Here is a 15,349-nt window from a genome sequence, read left to right as displayed (position 1 = left end):
TTCTAGTCCAGCTGAAAACAAGCTGCAGCTCTGTTCGGTTTGCTATATTTAAAACATCTTTCGTGGAATCGCCATTAGAGAAAAAATACATTTTTTTAAATTTTAGTAACTTTTTGTAAATCGCTTCAGAAGAAAACAAATTTCATTTGATTATACTATATTTCATTTCTCTTCAAGTGATTTAGTTCATTCTCTTAGCTGTTTTTGGGACAAAAGCATAAGTGAAGCCGAATTTAAGATCCGGGGTGTTGTCCAGTTCGTTTTTGACGGGTGTTGGAAGATGTGGCCAAATGTTGTCGTGATGAAAAATTACGGATTTATTTTCTCATTTTCTAAGATTCCCGAGATTACAGATTTTAGATTTAATTCTTCAAACTTTATATTCGATTCTCGACTTCACCTTGCAAATCTACATTTTAGATTTTTGATTCTCGGATCTTGTTATTTCATTCCTACATCTTGATTCTACATTCATTTTTTACTCTTCTCATATAGAATTTTGGTTTTTAATTTTAGTAACTTTTCCTAAATCGCTTTAAAAGAACATAAATTCCATCTGCTTCCACCATATTTTTTCTTTTAAAGTGAGCAGCTCGAAAAACCAATTTTTGTGCTTTTCTCAATTTTGTTCATGTTTTCGTTCAAACTAATGCTCATCGAAGTATTGTTTGCAGTTGTATTGCGCTAATTTTGGGGCATGAGCGCCGAAGTGAGACCGAATTTAATATCCGGGATGGACAACATCCCAGTTCTTGACGGGTGTCGGAAGATATGGCCAAACGTTGTCGCGATGGAAAATTACGGACTAGATTATTCTGGGCATTTTTCGTTCGATATCCGCTTAAAATGAATAAGTTCCTCATTTTCTAAAATTTCAGAGATCACCTCTATATTTTAGATTTTTGATTCTCGAATCTTGACATTTCATTTATACATCTTGATTCTACATTCACTTTTTACCCTTCTCATATATAATTTTGGTCTTTCATTTTAGTAACTTTTCCTAAATAGCTTTAAAAGAACATAAATTCTATCTGCTTCCACTATATTTTTTCTTTTAAAGCGAGCCGCTCGAAAAACCAATTTTTTAACTTTTCTCATTTTTTTCATGTTTTCATTCAAACTAATGCTCATCGAAGTATTGTTTGCAGTTGTATTGCGCTAATTTTGGGACATAAACGCGAGTGAGACCGAATTTAATATCCGGGGTGTTGTCCAGCTCGTTTTCGATGGGTGTTGGAAGATGTGGCCAAATGTTGTCGTGATGAAAAATTTCGGACTAGACTAGTTTGGGCAGTTTTCGCTCGATATCCGGTTGAAACGAACTCGTTTCTCACTTTCTAAGATTCCAGAGGGCCGAGTGTCAGACATCATTCGACTCAGTTCGTTGGAATCAGCAAATGTCTGTGTCAAAAAGAATTGTCACTCAATTTTCTCGGATATGACTGAGCCGTTATTGTTATTGAATTTTATTTGGATTGAACTTACGGTTGCGGAGTAACGGGGTAAAATGTAAAAAAAAAAACAAAACTGCACTCGATTTTATCAAAAGCCGCTCAACCTATTTTCACAAACTTAGATTAAAATGATGAGAAGTCTTACAGAACCCTATCAAATTTTATCCGGATACAACTTCCGGTTCCGGAATCACAGGCCAATAAGCGTGTGTTTATACATGATACAGAAACATCGAGCAATACTCACCTAGCCGTAATTGAACAGGTTTGATTAGTTCATGACCAAATACGCTTATTTTGTGTATACCGAATCTTCGTTCCTGGTTCCGGAAGTACCGAAAAAAGTGACTGGACCTATTTTCACTAATTTTTACCGATATGAAATTTTTTATGGGCTCATGAAAAATAACTTTTTAACTTTTGAGGCATCATTACACCACCAGGTACATTGAAACAGGTTTTTTATTCATGACTTTCGACTCTTAAATTCTAACTACCGACTGTAGACTCTTGATTCCCGACTTTGGACTCAAGAGTCTTGATTCGGGTTTCTCGATTCATGATTCCCGACTCTCCACACCTGACTCTAAACTCCCGAGTTTCGACTCTTGGCTCTCGACTTCAGATTTTGATCTCTTAATTATAGATTCTTAATTTTCGATTCATGATTTTCAACTTTAGCCTTCCAACTCTCGACTAGTTTTAATGTATCGTAAAAATTTCGCCTTTCGTACTTGAGCTACCAACACTTCTAAATGACTACTATATGCTTACGGTCCTGAAGTCTTATTTTTGTTTTTGACTGAGGCGTCAATAAAGGCTTTGCACTTCGGCGCAAAATAATTTATTTACTAGTAGTATTCATTTTAGATCCGCTTAGCGGTTTATGCAGAACCGCGTGGTGGCATGAGCAATTCAACCCAAAATGATAATGCGCTGATGAGTCGAAGACGAAACGTGAAATCAAATGAAAATGCAAAACTTAATTTCAACTTAACTATTCTCGACTATCGATTACCGACTTTTGATTCTGATGATTTTCCATATAACCAGGAAAACGTTCCACTTGAGCCATTTATTACTGATTCCAGATTTTTTTATTCTTGATTTACAATTTTCGATTCTCAACTCACGTCAAGACTCTCAAGTCTCGAATGTCGACTCTTGATTTTCGAGATTATCAACGCTTGATTATAGATTCCTAATTTTCGATTCATCATTTTCGATTCTCCTCTCCCAATTTTTGCATTCCGATTCCCGACTATTGATTCCTGATATATGATTCTTTATTCTAGACTTTTGATTCCTCTGACTCGACCTTAGGTTCTCTTAACGGTTCTAGACTCTTGAGTCTCGATTTTCGAGTCTTGATTATAGATTTTCGACTTTTAACTTTAGACTGCCGATTCTTGATTTCAGGCTGAAGACTCTCGATTCTCGACTCTCAAGTTTTTATTATGGATTTTCAATTTTCGACTCATCATTATTGATTTTCTCCTCCCAACGTTGGAATTACTATTCTCGACTATTGATTATTGATTTTTCAATGCTTGATTCAAAACCTTCGACTAACGCATTCCTGATATCGACTTTAGACTCTCGATTTTGGACTCTAAAATCTCTATCCTAGATTCATGATTTTTGTTGCTCAACTCACAACTTTTAATTTTTATGTTTTACCCGTGACTTCTGACTCTCCACTTCAGACTCTTGTCCTCTCACACTCTTGATTTTTGACTCTCCAGTTTTCAACTCTCGACTCTTGGCCTTCGATTTTCGACTCTGAACTCTCAATATGAGACTTTTGATTCATGACTTTCAGCGTTCGTCTTCCAGATCTAGAATTTCGACACTCGACTCTTTAATTTTGACTCTTGTTGTTTGATTCATGACTTTCGATTCCCGGTTTTTGATTCTCGACTTCGTAATCTTGACTTCATTCTAGATTCTTGATTTCAGATTCTCGATTTCAGTCTATTGATTCTCGTGGCTTCAATTTCTACTTTCAAGTTTTAATTCTGGATTCTCAATTTTTGATTTTCGATTCATGATATTCTATTCTCGACGCGTGATTCCAACTTTCGAGTCTCGACGCTGTGCTCTTAATTTAAAATTCCCCATTTTCGACATTTGACTTCGGATTTTTGACTCATGACCTAAAACTTTAAAGTGTCGATTTTAGATTTTGGACTCTCCATTTTAAACTCTTGACTCTCGATTCTCGACAGAAATTTTAGAGAGAGAGAGAGAGAGAAAAAAAAAGAAAAAGAGAAAGAGAGATACTATATCAAATCAGCCTTGCTTGTTGGAAGAGATATCCAAGGTAGTTTTCTTAAATTTAGAACAAGCTTTCCGGCATTATTTTTCTAATCGACGACCTCAGCTTTTTTTACGTTGACAAATTCTCGATAGCCAATTCGTCGTATAGGTCATTTCGCCGAAAGTCGTTTCGCCGAAAGGCATTTCGCCGGATGACATTTCGCTGAATTTGTCGTTTCCCCAAATGCCATTTTGTCGTAAGGGTAATTACGCCACTTCCAGATGTCGACAGAAGCGGCTTGGACAATTCGGGTTCTTGTTCTCTTGAGGGAGTGTAGTTTTGTTACCAGGAATAAACGGATCAGGGTCATTTCGCCGAAAGTCATTTCGCCGAAAGCCGTTTCGCCGAAAGCCATTTCGCCGAAAGCCATTTCGCCGAAAGGGTTATTTCGCCGAATGACACTTCGCCGAATGGGTCACTTCGCCGAATGCCATTTCGCCGAATGCCATTTCGCCGAATCCTGAAAACGTCTTGAAATCGTAATTAGAATTGATTTAAATTGAAGACAAACGAAAGATGATAGCGTTAACGCCCGTTTTGTTGACCTACCATTGTACTTCTTGAATAATGATTGATTGTTGTACTCTTGAATAAAGATTGATTCACGAACCTCAGAAAGTAGTTCCCAAGAAAACTTGTTGACTATTAGCTACTAAGCATCAAAGCAATTGCATAGGTGTATCTACCAGGCAAATGTGGGTGGTATTTTCCGTTTATTAAGTGAAAATGAAAAAATATCTAATGCGGCTACGCCACATCGTTTTGGTTCATGTGCTGTCCGACCTAACTAAAGCAAAGAAACCTAGCTTTGAGTAGACCGGGCAAACGAGGTTTGTATGCAAGAGGCCGCCGTTTCCGACGGCGGATCGGCGGCCGACTCAGCTGGCGTCGGCTCGGCGGCTTTGTGCCGCCGAGCCATCTTAGCTTCGGTTATGTGGCTGCGCCACAACAGTTATACAGGAGACATAACATGTAGGAGATATTACCCTTTCGGCGAAATGACTCTTTTGGAAAAATGACCGTTTTGGCAAAATGACCCTTTTGGCGAAACGACTTTCGGCGAAATGACCTATTCGGCGAAACTACTTTCGGCGAAATGGCATTCGGCGAAACGGCTTTCGGCGAAATGGCTTTCGGCGATATGACCCGCTCCCGGAATAAACATCTGCTAGACCGACATAATAAGGCTTCGTTAGTAAATTTCGAGCATTTTCGTTCAAACCGAGTTCCGCGCGAAAAACCCAAGAAAACAAATCAAATCAAATCGCTCTAAGAGTCATTCCTAAACATTCTCATTCGCCGAATGTTTGAAAGTGATCTGAACGAAATCGTTGGTACTGTTTCTCAACCAGACACGATTTACTCGAATCAAGGCCCAAAAAGGATTCATGAATATGGCGTTTGAATAATCCAAAAAAAACTACAACGGCTTTTGCAGTAGTGAAAATAAAGGATTTTATGAAGTTAATGAACTGGAATGATTACAACAGCTGTAACATAAGAAACTCGTTCAACTGAAATTGCCACCATTAACGAGGCAAAATCTAATCGCTTCTGTCCCATCAATTTAAGACACTCTCAATTGCCATTTGTAACAGCATATCAAGGCTTGCAATGATGCGTTAAATTTAAGGATCCTCTACATCATTCAACATAATTCACGAATCGCACGAAAAGAAGCGATCCTAGGTGACTTCCTTGTGTTGCATCCCATATATTATAGTACAGTTCCGAGTTTTACGGAGGCACGTCATGACATACTGCAAAAAACGTATTAATGAGACGACAAAAAGTAAAGTTACAAGAAATTTTCTGTTTGCTTAAATTGGCGCCTCACCCTCTTGTTCTGTATCTCAAGTAAGAATCTCACTTATTCCGGTGAAAATTCCGCTCCCGCCCCATCAATTTAAGACTCTCACAGTTGCAATTTGTAACGGCTTATCAAGGCTTGCAATGATGCGTTAAATTTTGAGATCCTCAACATCATTCAAGATCATTTACGAATCGCACGAAAAGAAGCGATCCGAAGTGACTTCCTTGTGTTGCATCCCACGTATTATAGTACAGTTCCGAATCTTACGGAGGCACGTCGCGATATACTGCAAAAATCGTATTTATGAGAGTACAAAGAGTAAAGTTACGAGAAGTTTTATCACCTGTATCTTAAGTAAAAATTTCACCCATAATTGTTACAACCGCAGAATCTAAATAGTGTTTCATTCCTTGGACTTAAACCGTTCCTTGCGTTGCAAAAGGCAACATATTTGTCGAATTTGAAATGTGCTAATCGAATACAAATCAAAACAGATGTTGGTGACTAATTTGGTTTTTATAGCGCTGTATGAGTGGACAAAATTACCACGATTGTTGCTTCCAAAAAACGGAACCGGTCATTCAGTAATCGTATTCCATATGCGGAAACAATTCGGGCACAATCCGGCACAGCACGAAAACTGATGAGTATAAACGTCAAAATTATCATATTAGCGTGTTGTTATACATTCTGTAAGCATGTTGCAGACACTCTAGCGAGAAAGTCATCCATCACCGGGCAAATGATGACGGACAAACAGCAACTAGCGCTACTGAATAGCAACTGGTACACGACGGAAAAGGACTTTCCACTACACACACACACATGTACCGTATGTCGATGACAGGCAAATTACGAAGATCATCACCGACACCGACGGGCAAACATATTTTTCGCTCATCATTCAACGATCGGGGACTGCAAAAGGGGGAGGCAGAGCGGAGAATTTATGTTTGAATTGGATAATCGTCCTAATGAGTCAACATGTGGTGGTATTCAATTGTATCTATACATTAGAAGTCAGCTAGTCAATTTTGGTTTCGAGTAGAGTGCCGTGGAAATAATATTCTTGAAGCGTCAAAATTATTTTGACAATTCTAAAGCGTTATAGAAATACTCGAAATATTAATTATTAATCAATCTTTTAGTGCTTAATCGTTCGCAAAGGTCAAATTAAATATTACGTTCATGACTTCATCAACATACACAAAATATTTTGATCTGTGTATGCACGGTGCACTGTTTCATTGAACTGCCTCTACGATCCTTCACATTTTCTGAGTAGCTCAATGGCAGAGCAGTTCCACGAAGTGTAGATGGCAATTTGGTTCGAGTTTTGTCTCGGGGAACTCGATTTTAATGCTCTTATATATGGAGCGCAATATGTGGAAAATGAATCGTGTAAGTTTCACTGCAACACAGCTTCGAACGAAAAATTGTTACTTTTAAAAATCAAATAAACTTCAAATCACTTACCCCAAACATATCGGGAACGGATGATTTCCCATGCTACCAGTTGCTGGCTATCGTTATAAATGACAGGTTCGACTCTTTTCGCTACGGTTCAGCCTTAAGCCCACTCGACGCTTCTCCTTACCAATCTCCCGGATTACAAAAGCGCGATCTACTTCGCCAACAATCACTAAACTAATTTTTAGTTTACTTGAATTTTTTTTTTAACTATTTTCACGTATCGATTCGTTTTTGGTTAACTATTATTTACCTTCTCCCACAACATCGATTAGCACTGTTACTCCTGTAATATTTGTTTTCGACTGTACGTCATTTCAAACACGCCTACTTTGCTACAATGTTTTCACTATTCCGACCGATTGACCGCGAGCTTTCTCCCTTTTCTATTTCGCTTACTAGTTTGGCTAGACAAAAAAACAGCAAATCAAAACACTTTCTCGTGTTGATTCTTTTGGCACTTGCAGACTGACTGACACACTTTGAGATTCGCTTGTTTTGGGTTGGAATTTTCCCCTATTTTCTTTGTTCTTTGGCTTCTCACTTTACAAACTTTTCCGATTTCAAAACCGTCCTGCTAAAAGTTCTAGCTGTGGCCAGTTGACCAATGACAGTAGCCGCTAACAACGGGCAAACCGTTCAACTTGAAAGAGGAAAGAATCGGTTGCGCTAATTTCGCACGTTGGATCCGCTGTCAAGAGCTACCGGCCGGTAGAGGCGCTGTGTCTACTGCAGCAACAGCGGCAGCAGCCGCAGACGGCAACGGGTTTCTGCTGCTGGTCGTTCCCATGCTGGTCCGTTGCATCTTCCACGATTCTTGGGCATGTTCACTGCTGGCGAATCACTTTCGTTCATTTCGTTGGAAGGATTCGTGGTCGAGGTAGGAAACGAGCGGCAACACAACTATTTTTTCTTGTTTGACTTTTTGGTTTTGTCGAATGGCAACTGTGTTTTCTGTGAACGGGATACTGTCTACTATGGTTGCTTGGATGTTTTTTTTTTCCTTTGTGGATGAATGGCAGTTAAATCGTTTACCTGAAAAACCAGAAAATTGGAAATTATTATTATGAATTTCATTCGATAATCATTATAGATTTAAGATCTGTCTAATTTAGAACGGAATACTCTATGCGATATAACGGAAGCTTTGCACATCATTACCACAGAGTAGTTTTTCCAGGATAAAAATACGAGTGCAGAGTTCGTTGATGTACAACACATGTATGAACGGTCCCAAATGGCTTCCTTGAGGAACATCGATTGGGATTTCGAGTAGATTTGATCGTGCAGTATGAGTTCTGAACGTGCGAATATTTCGAATCAAATCTCTATGAAGGCGACGTTATCCATGCATTAGAGATAGCATTAATATGGGATGCTCCAGAAAATATTTTGAATATTTTGTTTCATTGCCAGGTAGTTCAGTATCGTAGTGAAGAATTATTCAGAAAACTCCTATCGATAAGGTCAATAGTCTTGCAACGGAAGTAACAAAATTCTCAGTTTTCTAGGAGAAAGTCAGTACGAGCAATTTAGCTAAACTATGAATGTAGACCTCAATTAATTTTTTTCTTCTTTTTTTAAATTTTTTTTTTTAAATTTGACAAATTTTGTGAAAATTGCTCATATATTACTTATTTGCAGGACTCGTCATTTTCCGACAACAGCCATTTGACAAAAACTGGTTTGCGGTTTTCAATGGAAGAAACACAAAGTTTGAACCAGTGTTGGTGATTGCCGAAAATTTAACAGAAGCTGCTATATTGCTATCTATATTGTATACAACAATTTCAATCCGGTAGAAGATGCTACAAGAACTCGAGTCTCTCAATGCATGAACCGTGAGAGAATTTTTCTACATTTCTTCGCTCCACTTCATACTCTGAGTATTTCACGGCCCTTAAAAAAAATGCAGTCTGATAATGATCGCCGCTGTGTGGAATTTACCAAGAGAGAATCGCAAGTTGACAATTATCGCAGAAAATCGAATCGATGATTCAACTTTATGATTCTCGTACTTGGTTGCAATATTCCAAAACCCTTGTGTGGAGCATTCACAGACATTTTCATAAACACAACTTATACAAAGGTTATATGCACATAGTTAGAATAAGCGGCAATAGTAAAATGATTCTATCGCAATTATCAACTGCCTGTATAGAATCGGAACGCGAAACGAGAATAAGTGACCGTTTGTTGCTTCAGAGAGAATCCCCACAGCAGCGTGCTAACCGTTGATTCTCAGCAATGTCATCGAGAGAAATTAGCTCTCGCACTGGTGTCTATTCTATGTTATTCTAGCCATGCCGGGTTTTTGTTGTTGCGATGATATACGTATCTCTTTGATGGCACTGATTGAATCGTGTGAAGAGTTGCGAGCGATCGTTCTTTGATACGATAAAAGCCATCTTTGGTTTGAACACAACTTGAAAAATTAAAAAATATACACCCTCGGCCAAAGAAGCCCATAAAGGGATAAAAAAAAAATTAGAAATAAAAAAATATATATCCTCTGCCCCTTTTTTTAATAAACAGTCTTCGAAGCTTTTTCTAAGAAATTCAAGAAAAAGAAAAAACATTTGCATCCACTTTAACAGTTTTAAAATGACCTGTTTTTGAACTAGTTTTGTCAATAACTTCAGTTCCAAACGCGCTATCGGAATGTATCAGTCACGAAAAATATTGTTTCATTAAGCTATGAAAAACACATGAGAAGGGTAAAATAAAAATTTTATTGCAAAAAGACTGATTTTCTCAGGAATACCCTAAGTGTCTTATTAAAATAGCTTTACTACTAAAACAACTAGATACCACAACGGCATTTTCAGCAAAGCTGTTTGATATAAGTTGTTCGTTAATGTTGTCGAAGAAAGAAAACCTTTATCTCAACACATTCGGAAAATAATTTCCGGGTTACTCTAATGATAAGAGGCTATGCCACAAATATTGTTCTCCCCTTAAAATAAAATAAAAATATATAACGTGAGTTCACTCAACAAAAGTCCAGGCAGCATGAGCGAGGCATTTCACGTGAATTCCCAAATTTGCAGATATTTTATGTTGTAAGTTGATATCACACTCGCTGAAGTATGGCCGAGCATGTTGATAGGATTTAAGCCAACTGGATCAAATGTTCCCCAGGTAACAGATCGATCATTGATGAGTTCCGAGAATGCAGATTCACTGCTGTGCATCACGTAGGCCATCCTCTTTATCGGCATTCTTGCTACATATCCAGCCCACTGTAGTCTACTGTCGTGATAAACCTACCAATGTCAGCATGTTTGTATATTTAGTACTGCTCAAATTAGAATAAGTGTTTCGAAAGTAGAGCCTCTCTATCTAAAACTTTTCCCATCCGTGTAAATGCTCTTTCATTGAGCTACCTTGGACCGTGAGAATGGAAAAACAGAAAAAGACACTGTAAACAAGTTTTTAGCGATGACGTCCCATTCAAAAGTTGCAGATAAAGAATTCAGGTTTAAAATTCAGATACATAACATAGCTTCAATCCCAGAATTCTGATCCAGAAAATCAGCTTCAATAATTGTTTCTTGTTTTATACCGTTCGTTTTCTCCGGCTTCAAACCTAATTGTGGTCGTTCACGGGGAGATGTTCTGTTCCAGAATTCAAATTCAGAATTCGGTTTCAGAATCACTTGAACTTGAACAATTCTCTGAAATTACCCACCCCTTTTTTCGATACAATTTAAGTTCCAAACTTCAATGGTAGCTCAATTGCAGAGCATTTGCACGATTTGTAGGAAGTGATATATTGGAAACACTACCTTTGGGGAATTCATATTCGCTGTTTGATCGATTTTGTTTGACAGTGAAGGGCATACGAACTTAACTTGTATCACAAGAAAATATTCGACAAATTTCACCCATTCTACCGATCATCTCAAAAACTTTCAGGGATCCGAATCAAAGATATTATTCAACTGTTTGCAAGTTTTCTTTATTCAATTTCAATACCATACCCAAATGCACGAACCGTCCTCTTAACACTACTTATAAGGTCTTGTACAATGTTAGGACCAACATTTCGTATTCCGATTTAACTTTCTGTGTTTCAGAAGCGCCTTCTTCATGATGGCACAGTACTTTTCAATTGACCGCAGTCTCGGTACGTTAGAGGGATTGAAATCGTTCGAAGTTGATCTCATTAGCATTAGGTACCACTCTAAAACATCTTCCCAGTAGTGGAGCGAAGCTAAATCCAACCAGAAAAGCGTTAGAATTATTGTGTGATCTTAGAAGTGAGATTAGACGCTTTTGGAGACATTCCTTTATGGTACACCTGACCGTTGATCGCTCCGATTGTCACAAATAGAGTACTATACTTTCCACATGAGTAAATTGCTTGCCAAATCGTGTATTTTTGGCAAACTTCGACATTGATTTCTAACGTTTTTTTGGGAAATCGAACTGATGATGGGCAGTGAAAATATGCTTTTACGTACATTTCGTCATCTATAATGATACAAGGCCGTATTGTCAACATATGTGTGTCGAACTTCCGTGTACGTGATATTCCCACCGTGATTTTCAGTGCCTTTTTAGCTTTGTTTAACTTCACGTTTTTTCGCGTTTTGCACGAAAGTATTACTCAAATGCAGCTCTTTCGCCACAACTCTTACAGAACTGTTTGGATTCCTCTTGAAAGCTTGAACTACTTTTTCATTAAACGGAAATCCTTGTTGGCCACTTTTTTCTCCCGATCAACAGTTAAATGTTCAACGGTTTATAATTTTTAGTTGGTTTGACATAAAGTCGCCATAACTAAGTTCAGTTTTTGCAATGACTGAGTGGAAACATATATTGTAGAAGCCAAATGAATCAAAAACTTATAGAAAAGATGATGTGGAACACATCTTTATTTTTTATATAGGGGTGCAAATCAGAAACTCAAGGATAAATACACGTAGAAATGTTGTCAGGTTTTAAACACTTACAGCTCAGTCTATTTTGCCTCAATTATTAATATTATTTCATCATTTGATTGGAAATATTTCTAAGCTCCGATTTGAATGTATCAAGCCATGTATTTTCAATTATAAATGATTGAAATTTTGATTAGTAGCGAGCAGTGTCCTATACCATACCCTGCCATAGACGACGGTTTCGAAAGAGTAAGCGATATATCAAAGAGAAAGCATCGCTCTGATTGGTTAATAGATGCAAAAGCGAAGCTGTTGGAAGCACGCGAATCTATAAATAGAAGCGAAATTATAGCTAACGTTTCAGTCCTACGCGTAGCATGCTAGAGGTAGGTTGTTGCTAGATAGCAGGACAAAAAGTGCTATAAAACGAACTGAAGCTTTAATTGGTATGCTCTGATCTTGTGTCATGCAAGCTCGGATGAAATTCCATGTTATGTCGTTTCCCCTCAGAAATTGACAACTACCCTAGAGTAAATTTTGAGTGCTTAAGATTAATTTCTAATTTATATAAGATGAACTCGATTGATAATGAGAAAAAGTTTATCGCTTCAACCGAAATCGCAGAATGGTAGAGAAACTTAACGCTATAAAAATAACTGCTTGTATACAAAACTTGAACACAACCTTGCCGAAGAGAAGCTTAAATATCAAAATCCGCATCGCAAGTATGTACAAAGATATAATTGCATACATTTGGGATATTGGTGTAATTCCGTCGGCTATAAAACAAATACAAATTAAGACAAACAATGTTCGGTGTTAGTTCCTAATCAAGATCAATCTGAACAGACTCTCGTGCAATTGCGGATTCAAAAGTGTGACGATTGATTGAACTGGTTGTTTGATTGATCATTAGAAATTTTGGTTGCCTTGTTCCACATCAATGGTTCGAACAACCCTATGGGGCCGATCTTTGTAGTTTTTTGGAAAAAGATACGCTCAGAGACAGGACTCGCACCTGCGTTCTTACGCATTCCGTGCATACGCGCTACCATTTCGCCACCCTAAGCCTGTCATAGGTACCGTCACTGACGATATCCAGCCATCGACTGGCACACCAGTAGAGAAGGTGACAAGCAATTATAAATACACTCTCCTACTCTGTGCTTGAGCGGACAATAGATATAAAGCGAGAAGACAAGTGTTTGATGAAGAGAGAAGATGTTTGGATGTATGATACCGGTCGTGAGACGGCTAGGATGTCGACCATGATCGATGTACGCTTTACCATGCCTAGTCGTGTGTTAGAACTGTGTCTATCACAAGGCTTACGGTGGTAAAATGGTAGCGTGTATGCACGGAATGCATAAGAATGCAGGTTCGAGTCCTGTCTCTGAGCGTAGCTTTTTCCGAAAAATCATTTTTTTCTGAAAGTTTTTCATTTATTTGTCTTCTTTAATATATTTTTCCACTCAGTCATTACAAAAACTGAGTTAAACTACGAGGTACCGTAGAATGTGCAATTCCCAGCTTTCACGACGAGAGATCCGGATTTTCACGGTACGTGAGCAAAATTATTTTACGCCGTTGCTGTTCTTCCGATACAGTCTTCGTAACGATTGCAGAACTACTACTGTCACTCACACTAACAGATCGGCTGAAAAATTCGTATCGTTTCTATGAGAGGGCGCCACTAGAATTAAATCCATACCATTTTCAGTTAGTACCAACCTTCAAAAAATACGTGTATAAATTTGACAGCTGTCTGATTAAATCCAATCCAGTTTGTGAGATATTGCATTTTAAGTGAAGCTACTTTTGTTATTGTGAAAAAAATGGAAAAAAAGGAATTTCGTGTGTTGATGAAACACTACTTTTTGATGAAAAAAAGTGCCGCCGATACCAAAAAATGGCTTGATGAGTGTTATCCAGACTCTGCACCGGGCGAAGCAACAATCCGTAAGTGGTTTGCAAAATTTCGTACTGGTCATATGAGCACCGAAGATGATGAACGCAGTGGACGTCCAAAAGAGGCTGTTACCGATGAAAACGTGAAAAAAATCCACAAAATGATTTTCAATGACCGTAAAGTGAAGTTGATCGAGATAGCTGACACCCTAAAGATATCAAAGGAACGTGTTAGACATATTATTCACGAATATTTGGATATGAGAAAGCTTTGTGCAAAATGGGTGCCGCGTGAGCTCACAATCGATCAAAAACAACAACGAATTGATGATTCTGAGCAGTGTCTGGAGCTGTTATATCGAAATAAAACCGATTTTTTTCGTCGATATATAACAATGGACGAAACATGGCTCCATCACTTCACTCCGGAGTCCAATCGACAGTCAGCTGAGTGGACTGCACGCGATGAACCGAACCCAAAGCGTGGAAAGACTCAACAATCGGCCGGTAAGGTTATGGCGTCTGTATTTTGGGATTCGCATGGTATAATTTTCATCGACTACCTTGAAAAGGGAAAAACCATCAACAGTGACTATTATATAGCGTTATTAGAGCGTTTGAAGGACGAAATTTAAAAAAAAACGGCCTCATTTGAAGAAGAAAAAAGTTTTGTTTCATCAAGACAATGTACCGTGTCACAAGTCGATGAAAACCATGCTGAAATTGAACGATTTGGGCTTCGAATTGCTCCCTCATCCACCGTATTCTCCAGATTTGGCCCCCAGTGACTTTTTCCTGTTCTCAGACCTCAAGAGAATGCTCGCTGGTAAAAAATTTAGAAGCAATGAAGAGGTAATCGCTGAAACTGAGGCCTATTTTGAGGCAAAGGACAAATCGTACTAAAAAATGGTATCTAAAAGTTGGAAGATCGCTATAATCGCTGTATCGTCTCTGATGGCAATTATGTTGAATAATAAAAACGAATTTTGCCAAAAAAATGTGTGTTTCTATTAAACGATACGAACTTTTAAGTCGAACTGTTATGTAAACATAGCACATTGAACCAGTTTCACCCAAAATTCCAATTGAAAATATCCAATTGGTGAAAAGTTACTGCCATTTGAAAGTGATGCAACTGGAGTCCGTACAGCTATTTAAAAAAAAATACTTGTTTGTTTTAACTTTTCTCACAAAAGGTCTACGAAAATTAGTCGAGACTAACTGATTATTTTGAACTATTTTATCTAATTTAGGGGAGTTGAACTAAAACATTTTCAACTCACTTTTGTGAAACATTTGGAAGACAAATGAATTAGCTTATTTTTTGTTCAATCATTGTCACCTTCCACAGCTAATATAATCGCACAAATTCACCCGCGGAAACAAAGGAAAACCTCGTTCTACTTTCTTCGTTTCCCATCGTATATCATCCTATAACAACCAACCGATAGAAGATAAAAAAACAGAACATGGGAAGGGCGCGGATTGGAATCTG

General features: G+C 38.0%; 1 protein-coding gene across 9 annotated transcripts in view; it reads right to left on the bottom strand.

The window, feature by feature from the left end:
- Nucleotides 1–15,349, bottom strand: part of LOC131431200 (cubilin) — a 229,885-nt gene that overhangs the window by 196,720 nt on the left and 17,816 nt on the right. For all 9 annotated transcript variants that reach the window (XR_009229658.1, XM_058596789.1, XM_058596829.1 and 6 more), the window contains exon 2: nt 7,067–8,095. The gene's annotated coding sequence lies outside the window, so the exon portion shown is untranslated. The remainder of the gene's footprint in view (nt 1–7,066; nt 8,096–15,349) is intronic.

Source organism: Malaya genurostris, chromosome 1 (genome assembly GCF_030247185.1).
Source record: "Malaya genurostris strain Urasoe2022 chromosome 1, Malgen_1.1, whole genome shotgun sequence".
Taxonomy (NCBI): Eukaryota; Metazoa; Arthropoda; class Insecta; order Diptera; family Culicidae; genus Malaya; species Malaya genurostris.
The sequence above is the reverse complement of the archived record's forward strand: the minus strand, read 5'-3'. Positions and strand labels throughout refer to the sequence as shown.